General features: G+C 41.8%; 1 pseudogene; it reads left to right on the top strand.

Annotated features, from left to right (window-relative positions):
- Positions 1–4,909: 4,909 nt before the first annotated feature.
- Positions 4,910–6,345, top strand: LOC102116481 (set1/Ash2 histone methyltransferase complex subunit ASH2 pseudogene; annotated as a pseudogene).
- The last annotated feature ends 4,914 nt before the right edge of the window (positions 6,346–11,259 follow it).

The following is an 11,259-nucleotide window of genomic DNA, read 5'->3' as shown; positions in this document are numbered from 1 at the left end:
TGGTTCTCCAGAGGGACAGAACTAATGGAATATATATATGAGTTTATTAAGTATTAACTCACATGATCATGAGTCCCACAATAGGCCGTCTGCAGGCTGAGGAACAAGGAGAGCCAGTCCAAGTTCCAAAACCAAAGAACCTGGAGTCCGATGTTCAAGAGCAGGAAGCATCCAGCACAGGAGAAAGATGTAGGCTGGGAGACTAAGCCAGTCTCTCTTTTCACATTTTTCTGTCTGCTTGTATTCTAGCCATGCTGGCAGCTCATTAGATGGCACGCACCCAGATTAAGGGTCCGCCTTTCCCAGCCCATTGACTCAAATGTTAATCTCTTTTGGCAACAGCCTCACAGACACACCCAGGATCAATACTTTGCATCCTTCAATCCAGTCAAGTTGACACTCTATATTAACCATCATAATTAGTGTCATAGACTTGGTACCAATTCTTTCAATGTCTGATAGAATTCAAATGTGAATCTCTCTGGTCCTGGACTTTTTTTGGTTGGCTTTTTAAATTATCCTTTCAATCTTGCTGCTTTTTATTGGTCTGCTCAGAGTTTCTATATCCTCCTGGTTTGATCTAGGAGGGTTGTATATATATAGAAATCTGTCCATCTCTTCTAGGTTTTATAGTTTGTTTACATAGAGGTGTTCATAGTAACCTAATATAATCTTTTATATTTCTGTGGTATCAGTGGTAAAATCTGTTTCATTTCTATTTGAGCTTTTGTGGATCTTCTCTCTTCTTTTCTTGGTTAATCTCATTAATGGTCTATTAATTTTATTTATCTCTTCAAAGAATCTATTTTTGTTTTATTTATTTTTTGTATTGTTTTTCTTTCAATTTTATTTTGTTCTGCTCTGATATTGTTATTTCTTTTTTTCTGCTGGGTTTGGGTTTGCATTGTTCTTGATTCTCCAGTTCCATGAGGTGTGACCTTAAATTGTCTATTTGTGCTCTTTCAGACACGTTCATGTATGTATTTCTGTAAGCACTTTTCTGTAAGCACTTCCTTTGCTGTATCCTGGAGGTTTTGATAGGTTGTATCAAGATTTAGTACAACTACAACCTTACTATTGACCAACATTTTTTAATTCTTGAGAGTGTGACCTCATTGAATCCTGACAACAGCTTAATGATTGCTTTTCATGCAGTAGGCCCTGGTTAGAGAGGGAGTGCTTGTGGCCTGGAGGTAGGATTCTGCAATTTATCAAATAAAAACACTGGAGGTCAAATTTGAATTCAGTAAAACAATGACAAAGAATTAGTATGTGTGTCTCCCACACGATATTTTTCATTTGAAATACAAACTTACCTGGGTGCCCTGTAGTTTATCTGCCAACTCCTCACACGGTTCAAATCCTGGAAGAGACAGAGCTGGGGCTGGCCTTCTCTTCCTCATGCCAGGTCTATGAGCTGAACCTCAAAGACAGAGTTTCTCTAACACAGCTACCCTCACGTGAGCACCAGTTAGTAGTAAATACACAGTATATGATTCCCAATCAATAATGCCTACTCACTTCCCTAATTCTTCTTTCTGTTATTCTTCAAGTGTGCAGACTCTGGACCTCCCCAGGAGTTGCTACAGCCAGAGTTCTGGATGAGGGACCTCGTAAGTTTTTCAAAACCAGACGCAAGGGTGCTCCTTGGTCCCCACACAGCGGGGCTTAAGCCAGGGGTAAATAAATAACATGTAAGAGACAGAAGGGCTCAGCCTGCCTCTCCTTCTGTCCAGTGAGAGACCAAACTCCAGTATCCTTTTGATGCTGAAGGTGGATGGGCTGAGAGCAAGGGGAGACCCACCTTGAGAGCCCAGAGCTTCCAGGACAGGACTTGGCAGTCTGAAAAGGGGCCACAATCTTGAGTGGGGAAGAAGCAGGCATCTCTGGGCACAGGCCTGCATTTATGATGGCTTCCCCTTCACCAAACTGGGCTCCCTGCTCTGATGTCTGTCAGAGAATCCCCTTCAGTGAGACCAAGATCCAAGGACTTTACTAAAAATAGCAGCATGGACCGGACAGATATGTCATGGCACAGGAATTCTGTTCAGAGTAATAAGTACAAATGCAGCTTAACAAGGGCCCTCACAGTCATATCTTTCATGCAGAAGAAAATAGACAAAGGTAGAGAGAAACTGTAGGGGTCAGTTGGTCTGCTACTGGGGCAGCACTGTGTGCTGTAGGCTTGTCCTTGAGGGGTCTACAGATAAGAACAACTGGGAAACCATCCTGCTGTCACCCTGTATCATCTGCTCACTGCTCACTGGGCTCAACTGCTGTGTCCTCACAGGGAACCAGATTCAGACAACCTGGCCTTCTCCACCCCACCTGGGAAATGTATTCCAGTGACTGTTTGGACTGAGGTTCTATGAAGGGCCTGGCAGACAAGAAGAGGGGGCTGATTTGAGTGAAGAAAGCATTGCACACCCTTTCCTTTCATCTAAAACCCATTAATGGAAACTCTGGAACATCCATAGAAGTCTAGCTGGTCTCCTAAATTTGAGAGTTATGAAGGTTTCATTCCTGATCAATCTACAGGGAGAGGAGCCATAGGCAGCAGGTGGTCAGAGTGAGGGAGAAACTGGCTTCCTTGAGAGACTTATCAACACAGCCACCAACTCTGGGACAAATGGGGTCACTTGCTGTAACAGTCACCCCAAACTACTCACAGGAGCCCGAGCCTAGTCCCCTTGAGCCTAGTCCCCTCACCTTATTGCTTCTGATTCTGGTCCATGCTTCTGTTTTCCCTGGACTCCTTGCCCATGTCTGAGTCCAGGGTGGCAGGGGTAGCTCCATCCCAGTCAACATCTACAGAGAAGTCTACATCTACAGCTACTATGGCTTGCAGCAGAGTCCACAGGTAAACCCATGAGGGCCTCTTCTGCTCCCCAATCCCCTCACACAGGTGACCACTACTGTGGGTCTGGTGGAGTAGCCCCCTGGCCCCTGGAGAACACAAGATTTTTATTCATCTCTAACAACAGGCATATAGTTTAGGGGGTATGAGTGGGTGTGGAGCAGAGTTGCTCTTCCAGATGCAAAGCAGTAAGACTAAGGCTACAGAAAATCATTTCACAAAACTCCACACCCTTTCATGGTAAAAACACTCAACAAACTATGAACAGAAGGAAACTACGTCAACATAGTAAAGGCCATCTATGAAAATCCCACAACTAACATCATATGCAATCTGAAAGACCAAAGGTATGTTTTTGCTATATCTATCAGCAGCAAAACAACAATGCACATTTTCACCACTTCTATTCAAAACAGTATTGGATGACCTAGCTGGAGCAATTAGGCAAGAGAAATAAACAGAATAAAAATTAGAAATAAAAAGTAAAATTATCTCTGTTTTCATTTGACTTAATGTCTATGTAGAATACCCTTAAAAGTCTCACACACACACACACACACACACACACACACACACACACACACACTTTGTCAGAATGATTAAATGTACTCAGTAATGTTTTAGAATTAAAAAAATCACCATGTTAAAACATATCATGGCTGGGCATGGTGACTCATGCCTGTAGTCCCAGAATTTTGAGAGGCTGAGATGGGAGGATAGATTGAGGTCAAGAGTTCAAGAACAGCTTGGGCAACAAAGCAAAACCCTGTTTCTACAAAGAGAGAGAGAGAGAAAGAGAGAAAGAAAGAGAGAGAAAGTAAGGAAAGGAGAAAGAGACAGAGAGACAAAGGAAAGAGAAAGAAAGGAAAGAAAGAAAGAAAGGACAGAAAAAGAAAAGAAAGAAAAAGAGAAAGAAAGAAAGAAAAAGAAAGAAAGAGAAAGAAAGAAAGAAAATAAATCTCTTACATTTCAATACTTATGCAAACAGGAAACAACCCAAAACAAAATTAGGACCCACACCCATTAGGATGGCTTTACCAAAATAATAGAAAATAACAAGTTCTAGCAAGGATGTATAGAAATTGTAACTGTTATGTATTGCTGGAGGGACCATAAAATTATGCATCCACTGTGGCGGCCTGGATGACAGTTCCTCAGAAAACTAAACACGGAGCTACCATTTTATCAGAATATTCACTTCTGGGCATGTGCCTCAAAGAATTGAAAGCAGGATCTCAAAGAGAAAATTGCACACCCTTGTTCATAGCAGCATCATTCACAATAGCTAAAAGGTGGAGGCAGCCCAAGTGTCATCTATTGGATAAACAAGATATAGTATACACACACAGGGGAATATTATTCAGCCTTAAACAGAAAGTTCTGACCCATGCGATGGCATAGATAAACCCTAAAGACATGATGCCAGCAGAAATAAGCTGGTTTCAAAAGGACAAAAGTTGTTTGCTTGCCCTTATATGGGGTATCTAGTGTAGTGAAATCCATAGAGACAAGAAGTGGAATGATGTTTTCCAGGTATGAAGTTTTGGTTTGGGAAGATGAAAAATTCCTGGAGATGAATGATGGGATTGTGGTTGTACAACAATATTACTTTACTTAATGACACTGAAGCATATGCTTGAAGGTGGTTAAAATAATGTATTTTGTGTTTGAATAATTTACCACAGTCAAAAAGAAAAAGATTAATATTTGAAGCAGTTTCTCTACTTCCAAGAGCAATAAAAATATAGAGGACTAGGAGAGTGTCCACGACACCCTTCCTTCTGTGCCAGCCCCACAGCACCCTAACAGACAAATAGAGTTGAAGGTGCCTCATTGCAGGTGACACAAAATAACATGAGAAAGTCTAGGAGTGGCCATGGTGGTAGTGGTGGGTGCCTGACCCAGTCCAGGAGCAGCTGCTAGTGCAACAAGGACCAAAGAAGGGGAGATGAAGCTGGCAGTAGTGGTAGCAGCCTCTCAAGCTGGAGAGGGGCATCTGCTCTCCTATGAAAATGGTTCATACTTGATATATCTGGCAAAGATAAGTCATCCTGTCTACCTTTCATGACCAACTACGGTTTTCATTGCAATGTACATCATGATAGTGGCATATTTCATCCAGAAGCAAGCAAACATGAAGGAAATGTCCTTTAGTGCTTTGGTCAACCTGGCATGGCAGTCCCCAACACAAGACGAATATTACACCATTTCTTGATAAATACTGGGAGTGCATGATGACCATTCAGACACCTGGGAAATGACTAGGCTGAATAACATTGTTAAAACAATGAGTAAAGAAAGAGATTTATTCTTGGTAAAGAAACACCTGGATCCAAGGAATAAAGACCTGAAAGAAGATCGCCCAAGATGTGGACTTTTGGATCAGGACCTTGGTAACACTGATCCTATTTATGGACAACCAAAAGCAAAGCAGTGCCTGGTCTGTGAGTAGGAATCTGAATGGGGGAACTGAACAGGAAGCAGCAGAAAAGAAGAAGAGACACTCAGTGCAAACAGCAGGATGAGATCTCAGAGAACACCAAGAAGGCCCAGAGGGACCCTTTGTTTTCTGCTCAGTGCCTTGCCCCTTACACCTTTTAAAACACCCACTTAACAAAGATGGCTACTGGTATATTCTGACTGAGCCTGATCCACACACCCTTGATCCTCAGAAGGTTGAAGACTGCTAAGCAGGAGAATTTATTCCTGAAGACCTCCACAGTGACTGCTTCTGTGAACAGGTTTTGTTAGCCCAACATGATTGAGCTCCCCAGGTAAAGATCTCCAATGGCCAGCTGGCTGACTGCAGTTGGGAAGAAGGGCTACTCTAGGATGCAGGCCTCTCATGGAGTATGGAAAGGGACATGGTACTTTGAAATCACCAAGGATGAGTTGTCACCAGACACCACTGCCAATGGGATTGGTTTCAGCCCTAAGGTAACCATCAATCTCCCTTAGGTTATGATAAATTTAGCTATTCTTGGCAGAGCCAAAAGGAACCAAGTTCCACCAGTCCACTGGCAAATAATACTCTTCTAGCTATGGACGAGGACAGGTCCTGGGATTTTATATTAACCTTCCTGAAAACACAGAGACAGCCAACTTATTGTCTGATACTTACAAAGACAAGACTTTTAAAAGTTCAAGAATTATTTGTATTTTGAGAAAAAAGACTTTTTGGCTGAAGCACAGAAGAGCCTAAAACAGATTCTGCACAGTAAAATAATATTTTATAAAAATGGTGTCAATTAAGATGTTGTTTGAAAAGATATTTTTGAGGGGGTTGGTTTCCAGCCATCTCCCGGGAAAACAGTTGCATGGTTTGCATTAACTTTGGACTGTGCTGTAAGTATCCTTCAAAGGATCTCACTTACTTCCCTATTAGTGACATAGGCTGGGATGCTGTGGTAGAGGACACTCTGGCTGAAGTCTTGTATCTCCGGGAGACAGAAGTGGATGGGAGGCACAGTCCTCCATGGGAACCCTGAATAGTTCCCTCCTTCTTCTCAAATGTGGATTTCTGGGGAGTAATACTAGATGGCTTTTGTTGTTGTTTTTGAACTGTCTCAAACGTTCTCTCAAAGATTCTGCAGAATATAGCCTATCCACTTAGCAAGTTAAAAGGCTGAATAAGACTGTGAGAGATGCCCTGCTCATCATCATTCTTCTTCCACTTCCACTTCCTGCTCTTATATTCTGTGCGATAAGCCAACAGCTACTGATCCCAACATCTTGTAATCCCTCTGGACTGCATACCTTGCCAGCTGGCACTTTTTATCTTACTGTATTTTCTAAGGAGTGAATAATCTTGTCCAAATAACTAACATATCTAAAGACATTTCCATCTGTGGGCACTGATTCCATGCTATCTATTTTCCAAGGAAGTGGTGAGCCCGTTTCTGAGAACACCTGAAATCAATGACTGTCCCTTCCAAACCAAAAAGTGATATCCTTTTGGTATGGGTTTGGTTTTGTTATTAATTTTAAAACATACCTTTGAAGACTTAGATCTCTGAAACTATTAGATTTCTAGAAGTGTAATTGTGAAAGAAGTTTGCTTGCATCATTAACAAAATGAAAAACTCTTCCTAAATAAAATTTGTTTTGAAGTTAAAAAAAAAGAATAATGTGAGATTGGAACCTGGGAGGACTGAAGATTCCCAAGAGCACTCTCAATTCTGAAGATGATTGTAAGATAAGGGCTAACAACAGCCCTTCGCTTCTTATGATTCCCTGGAAGGACTCACATAACTCACTGAAAACTGTGACATTCATTAATATGATTTTTTTCTACAGTGAAACAATACAGATTAAAATAATTCAAGGGAAGAGGCACATGGGCAGAGTTCAGGAGAATTCCAAGCACAAGCATCCAGTTGTCCTCTCCCAGTGGAGTAATAGATGATGCTGCATTCTGCTGGCAACAATGTGTGATTCTATGTAGGAAGCATCGCCAACCAGCAAAGCTCACCCAGGCATGGTGTCCAGAAAATTTTTGAGTGATGGGGTGGGTGAGAGTGGGGTTGTTATGTAGACCTTGATGATCATCCTCATGGTTCACTTGAGTTTCCACTGAATTGACAATGAAACTTCAACCTTTAACCTTTGGTCATTTTCTTTTTAAAAATTCTCTAAAGTAAATTATTTAAAAAATTCTCACTTAAACGAGCTGTTTATCCAATATGAGGCTCCACACAAATAGTTTCAAAGAGTCAGTAGGTCATTAAAACAATTATTTAGTCATTCAAACCATTCGGATAATAATGAACACCATGTAGCACTAAAATCGAATTACAGTCACGGGGGCAGGATTTCAGCTACAGCAAGAGAAAGTAGTACAAATGGGAATGAGCAAAGAATAGACAAGTAGTGGGTGTGAATTAGCCTCGGAAATATTGTGGCGATGTCCAAAGATAAAAATTAATTTGCTAAACAAGTGAAAGACCATGCATTCTCAGTCCAGGAAAGCCACCAGGGGGCGGTCGGGGTCTCTTGGATTATAAGAAGCTTAAGAGGTTCAAACTGAATGAACCCTGCACAGTTGCTCACTGACTCATGTAAATGTTAAAGCAGCTGCTTCCTCCCATAGGGCAAATCCACAGCACACAGCCACCCTGGGCTGGCCCCTTATAGGGTAGCTGCTCTCAGGGCTGTGGACCTAGGTGGTGGTAAAGGCAGTAAAGATTTGCATAAAGTAGCACACAACACACCCCCTCCCTGTTGAGAGCTCAATAGGAGATAAAGAGCCATCAGAATCCAGCCCCAGCTCTGGAGCCAGGGATCCCTTCCAATACCAGCACCATGGCCTGGACTCTGCTCCTCCTCCAGTTCCTTCTCACTTGCTGCCCAGGTTAAGAGAGATTTCAAATACCAGCCTTTGGAAGGATCCTTGTGTCTCCCTTTCTAATTTCTAACATGTGTCTGTTTTTTTGTTTCAGGGTCCAATTCTCAGGCTGTAGTGACTCAGGAGCCCTCACTGACTGTGTCCCCAGGAGGGACAGTCACTCTCACTTGTGGCTCCAGTGCTGGAGCAGTCACTGGGAGTCATTATCCCTACTGGTTCAGCAGAAGCCTGGCCAAGCCCCTAGAACACTGATTTATGATACAAGCAACAAGCTCTCCTGGACCCCTGCCCGGTTCTCAGGCTCCCTCCTTGGGGGTAAAGCTGCCCTGACACTGTCAGGTGCGCAGCCTGAGGATGAAGCTGAGTATTACTGCTGGCTGCACTATAGTGGTGCTCAGCACAGTGACAGACTCATAAGAGGAACCAAGACATAAACCTCCCTAGGCCCTTGTGATGTGGAGATCACATGATCAGACACGCCAGCTCTCATGGCAGCTTCCATGTGGACCAGCCATAGAAAGGGGAAGGGAAGGATTTGAATTGATTCCTATTTCCGCTTAAGCCCTGAAATGTAGGAAATGTAAGAATGATTTGGGAGTAACTGGATCTAGAAAAAAAATAAAGAAGAGTTAATTTACATTCCAAAAAGAACCTTAACAGCTGGATCAGATCTAAAGGCTGAGTCTAAATGGATTTCCTCCAGAAAAAAGCATCTTCAAAGTATGGGCTTTCTGAGCTAAGAGCAAAGGGAAGAAACTATTCGTTTTGTATATTACCAAAGTTTGTTTTATTGAGTTGCTTTCAAAGCAATACATGCCTATTATATAAAATAAAACTATTAAAAACCACCAAATTCACTTCCCAGCTATCTCATCTCAAACAATCAAAATCAGTACGTTTCTTCATTGGGATGCATTCTTTCATTTTTGTTCTCAATATTTCCGCAAAGGTGATCAAACCTTTGTGCTTTTTTTTTTTTTGGTTTTACACATGATTTGAGGGTACGCTAATTTGCAGTTTGTCCAGGCCCCTCCCAGGCATTTTTATTCACCCTTCTCTTTACCTCCTTTCATCCCTGCCTCCTTCCCAGGGCAGGCTTCCAGGCCTGTGGTGTCTGCTGCTCTGTCTCCATCACAAACAGAGCGGTAGGGAGGTTATCTGATATTGAAGTTCCCTCCCCATACTCAGTTGTCTGGTTCCCCTTAGGAATTCTTCTGGGTGATGAGAAGGTTCTGTTTTATTTCTGCCCTACAGTAAGACCCCAGCCATTTGTGAGGCCAAGGAGATTGAGCTCATTCTGTTGAAGCAGGATTATATATAACACATGTATTGAAATAACATCATCAACTTTTGAACAAGTCAATCCATTCTTCAGAATTATAGAAATGCATGTCTCTCAGCTGTCAGCAATGGGCTTCAGATCCCTAGAGTGATGAACTTGTCAGGGCAGGGTCAGCCACATGAAGATGTTTCTTTACAATTAGTGACTCTATTCAAGGTTTTCCCCTGCTGAGATCCAACCTCCATGTGATTGTTTATTCTTGCTCTTGTTTTCTGTCTTGTCATTGCTGTAGCTACAGAGCCCAAAACACTGCCTGGCACTAAGGACAGACTCAATACATGTTTGTTAAATATGTGAGTTCTCCTATACTGGAATCCTCAAAAGACGTACAGATCTGAGATCAATATAATAATTTTTTTAAAAATTCTGGATATTTTGTGTTTGAAATTCCAAGTTCATTCAAAAGAAGATATTAAGTATGAAGTTTTGTCTTTGGATTTGGTTATCAGGAGAAGGATATGGATATGCAAATACATAGATATCACACATACCTCCCATGGCCCAGAGACTTGAGAGCTCAGCTGGTCTCTGCAGCTGCCAATCACAGCATCTGTTCACTCATTTATGGTCTGATTCCCATGGATCCACATATGCTGGATCCTATGGGTTCATGTGGAGAAAGTGGAGAGGGCGTGATGGGCTTTCCCAGTCCTGCTTAAAAAACCACAGGAAGTAAGTAGATGATGAAGCAAATTCTGGGGACAAAATCTCTCAAGAGCAAATAAACTGCAGAACATGGGTGAGTTGGGAAAATATCTAGCAATATTTATATAGCTAAGAAGTTTTACATTAGATATCCTTCAACACAAAGTTAATTACAGAGCTTTCTATCAGCCATACGATCAATGCAATTCAAACATTCAACTCATCAGTCCCAAGTCCCATAATAGACTTTGATGGGGAAATTCTTGAAGGAAGAATGATGGGTTTATGAGCTCTGTGTCCACAGAAGAGATATTTCTGCACTAGGAGGAGTGGGTAAAGCCATTAAATAATTATGATTGTAGGTGTCCATCTGTACTTTATTCTAATCCAATATGCAATGCTGTGAGTCCTGCATCTGCAAATTGTAGCATTCATTGTACTTCCTTCAGTCTCCCAATTATTACAATAAATTAATTTTAAACATAAAGGATTAAAAGACAAATCTATTAATGTGAGAGTCCTTGGAATCTGTTGCTTTAATGTACAAGAATTATGGAGCACTTCAAATGTATATATTTGTTAATTTATGTGCCAATGATATGATATTGCTTTGTTGATCTGTTGGAAAAATCATCCAGCGAGGGAGTAAGTGGATGGGTAAAATGGGTTGAAAAATTAAACAAGATGAACTACATTGATGATGGTCAAAGTTGGCTCATGGGCACAAACAATTCATTAGAAAATTCTCTGTATATTTGTATGACTCAAAAGTTTCCGTGCTAACCAGTATTGAAATTATCCTTGCTTGTGATGAGATGTTTATGTTCTTCTTTTAACAGGTGTACAACGTGGACAAAATGTAAGCTTACACTGTGACTTCAAGTAGGAGCCCATCTTCTCCAGCAGGCAGAGGAGAAGCTGGTGTGGCGAATGTGGAAAAGACAGCTCAGGTTTTCCCAGGAAAGACAAGTGAGTGAGCCTGGGGCCCTAAAAGCAAGGGCAGGGGCTGTGAGTTGGGCTGTGGGGGTGTGCAGGGGCCACAGTGTGAAGGACAGGGGGCTGAGACCTCAG

Source organism: Macaca fascicularis, chromosome 10 (assembly GCF_037993035.2).
Source record: "Macaca fascicularis isolate 582-1 chromosome 10, T2T-MFA8v1.1".
Classification (NCBI taxonomy): domain Eukaryota; kingdom Metazoa; phylum Chordata; class Mammalia; order Primates; family Cercopithecidae; genus Macaca; species Macaca fascicularis.
This window is presented reverse-complemented; position numbering and strand designations above follow the sequence as displayed.